The sequence below is a fragment of the Octopus bimaculoides genome, chromosome 21 (assembly GCF_001194135.2).
Source record: "Octopus bimaculoides isolate UCB-OBI-ISO-001 chromosome 21, ASM119413v2, whole genome shotgun sequence".
Taxonomy (NCBI): domain Eukaryota; kingdom Metazoa; phylum Mollusca; class Cephalopoda; order Octopoda; family Octopodidae; genus Octopus; species Octopus bimaculoides.
The window spans coordinates 9,237,051-9,240,750 of NC_069001.1; positions in this window are offsets into that span (position 1 = coordinate 9,237,051).

A 3,700-nucleotide genomic window follows, 5' to 3' on the forward strand; every position below is an offset into this window, starting at 1 on the left:
TAAACAAGTAACAAAAAATTGTAAGAATATAATATATATTTAGGTTCGTTCAGTCTAGGTATGTGTATATGTATGTGCGTGTTTCTGTATGTGTCAATGTGCGGGTGTTTGCGTGTGTGTGTGTGTGTGTGTGTGTGTGTGTGTGTGTGTGTGTGTGTGTGTACATGTGTTGGATTTCTTTCGTTGTATAAAAGCAAACTTCCCAGTCGAAAACATACGTGTAGTAAATTGTAATGCGTGCCATGATTACGGTAAACTACGATATGCCGTGCAGCCGAGCTTTAATAAAATGAAATTTGATAACTTAAGAGTTTCTCCGTCCAGATTTTTCCCTGCTAGTACGAATATGTATTACTGAGGCCCTGTTTAAACACTAGAATGTAAAATCCACTCCATGTAATGCAGGATACGCAATATCTGGAAAAAAAATTGTTATGGCTGACATATCTTTGAGCTTTGGTCCATACAATCACGACTGACTTGGACAAACAATAACAAAAACTGAATAAATAGACAGATAAACAAAATGGGAGGAGCTGCTTACCTTGCCTGGGTTATTTTGTCCTCAAAGTACTCTTCTTTTTCCTATTCTTTTTCGGGATGTGTAGTATAAAAGATCCACATTGCCTTCCTTGGCGGGTCCCGAATTGTTTATGCTAACTGACTCCAGACAAATGTGTGCAGTCTTTCCATTCCGTTTATTCAATAGTTCGGATGAATCGATATCTTGGAGATGTTGGGCTTCAATGCTTGCATCGAATGCTTGTCACGACTCTCATGGGAAAAGGTAATGGGCTGCGAAAACAGATAATATCAATTGAAGTACAATAGCTGTTTTCTTTTCGAGAGTTAAATCACCGAGTTTTGATTGCCTATCCTACAAGCTTTATTTGTATGTCAGTCTTGTACGTTATTGGAAACCCTCTATCGTATGTGGCAAATAGACCAAGAGTGGGCCAGAAAGGATGCTACTGATAATTTTATTCCCATAACCCCTACAAAATTCCTTGTCAAAGATTTTGTGGGAACTGCTCACAAGGAGACTGTCGTTTGTCGTCGGTTGAGTTGTCGGTACTGGATAGAACTGATCGAATGCTGACAGACACATCCATTTCATGCGACACATAGACCATACTTCAATGACGTTCTGATCGATTTAAATCACACTAAATCGATCGATAATGTCAAATAATCACTAACTATTAGCTATACTGGTTTCGGTCCCTTCTTTCGAGGCACTGTTGTATATTTCCTCAGAAATTCTAATATTAGTCTCTGACAACTTGATGAACATAACTAATATAATGGATAACATACAGCTCTGAAACAAACCGTAATTTTGAAAACAGATTTGAATTCTCGACTTCTGAGCAGATAAAGAAATAATAAAGTTCTTTTTCCATTTCTTTGGAGTTCCCATTCTTTTCGTCTGATGCGAGAAACCCCAAGCGAATCTTCTTGTTTTTACCTTGGATTAGTTCGATACAAGAGAGCCTTCTAGTAAATCTTCTTATTCACGGATCCCATGCGTGTTTTTCATTTCGCTTCATATGGAATGTAGAAGTAACTATTATAGTAAATAAGCTCCACCTTTTTTTTTTATTATTAGATCGAACAAATCTTGTCAAATTGCTCTGTTACCTGCGGTTTTAAGAGGAGTCTTTTCCCGATCTCTATCCATCCAGTCTTGTTTACTTTAGGCTTTAATAATTATTTGGCATTTCTTTACAATAGGCACCATCTCGATGTTACCAAAACTACATATACTACTATGCAGATAACATTACTCACTCCATTTTGTTTTAAATATCCCAATCAGCAGAGACAAGGTACTACTTTTGTCCCTTCTAAGGGCTTCCGAGACTGGTGAGAAGGAAAAAGTTATGCTCACACTGAAAATCTAAATCTTTGCAGTAGAGTGTACTCAGCTAAAGGTATCTAAGGGAGAGATGATGGGGTTAAACTGGATAATCTACACACTTTATCTCAGAACTGTATTGGCGAACACTATCCTGGGACTAGCTATTCTAAGATTCTTTTGTTATATCTTCCAAATAAACTAGGGACCTGAGACTTCGAAGATTAACAGATTTTAAATTTCCTACTGTATTACATATCGAGAGACCCTTTATTGGATCCTTTAAACCTGATGGAAAATATGGCAAAATTTCACTCAAATCACCCCTATTGTCTTCATTTCCCAACATTACCTTACCTTCTTTTACGATGGTAAGTCATGTGTGATTTGAGAGAGATTTGGTTGCTATTTTCAACAGCTTTGCTCACCGTGTAGAGGTCCTTCGATGGCTTGCATTAGATAATCTTAATACATTTTGCGTAGATTAGAGGATACAAAGATATGAAGCGTAAAATCTGGGAAACAATGATTTAAGCTGTTTTAGTTCTACGTACTTCCGCCAAGAGATATTTCGATAAGTACCTTTTATTTTTGCTGTTACTGTTCTTCTCCTTTATCTTTACACCCCAGTTCATCTCTAAGCAATCAGATCTGTGATCAGTATCAAAAAGCATTCTTCTTCATGATTCTTCTTGTTTCTTTTTTTTTTTTCTCTTGCAAACACACTGTACTTAAGATCACATTATAATTCTGTCCTTCCTTTCTTTTTGACTTTGAGTAAAAACTGAAGGAGATTCCGTCAAGAAAATTTCACTAAGACGTATTTGGTCAGCTCGAAGTTATTACCACACTCAGTGGTATCAAGCTTAAATCCAGATGGTTGCAAAGCAAACATCTTAACAACACAATCAAATCCTTACCCATACATGATAGTCATCAAAATTTCCTTTTGATTTTTCAGAAGACGCTCGATCAAAACTTTAGTGTAAACGTTGTTGTTGTTGTTCTTGTTGTTGTCTTGCAAGGGGTCAGTCTACATCGAGCAGGCCTATGATGATAAGATTTCTAGCCATGTCCGTCCAATACTTTTGTATACCAGAGGCTTCATTGTCCAATATATCCTTCTCAAGACAGTAAAGTCCAATTTTAAGGACATGTATCTGTTGTATATTGCAAACAAGCACAGCTCACAAAAGTAAATTTGTTGGTAGAAGTGAATAATTTGTGATATCAACAAAAGAATTTTTGCATCTAAATGATTCTTCTATTTTGATTTCTTCTGCAGCAGTTTCTGCTGTAATATACCGGAAATAACGTGGAAATTCGTGAAGGAAAATCCAAATACGAAGTAAAAACAAAATAATTACATAGAAATAAAGACACGAAAATAAAATTTAAAAAAATTTTATTGCCTTTTTGTTGTCATAGAGCATATCAAGAAACACTTACGAAAAGAACAAGTGTGTATTGGCTGATAGAAAACGATGAAGAGAACATAATTTGGAGCAATGTAACAACTATGCTGTTAGACAGCATCTTAAATAGTGCTTCCGTACTTAAAACCTAAAAACATAACAGTTAATTATCGAATAGCAGTTTAAGAAAATATTATAATCTACTTTGAAATTAAGTAGTGTGGTTTGTTTGTTGACACGCCATCCTCAGTCGTAAAGTACAGGCAATTAGGTTTCTACCTATACAGACCGAAAATGTATAACTACGAAATTAGTTTGAACCCTGGCATTGATTACCGATACTCTATAGTTATATGACAATAAGATGTGGAGTATGTATGAATGCATATATATATATGTGTGTATATATATATATATATATATATAT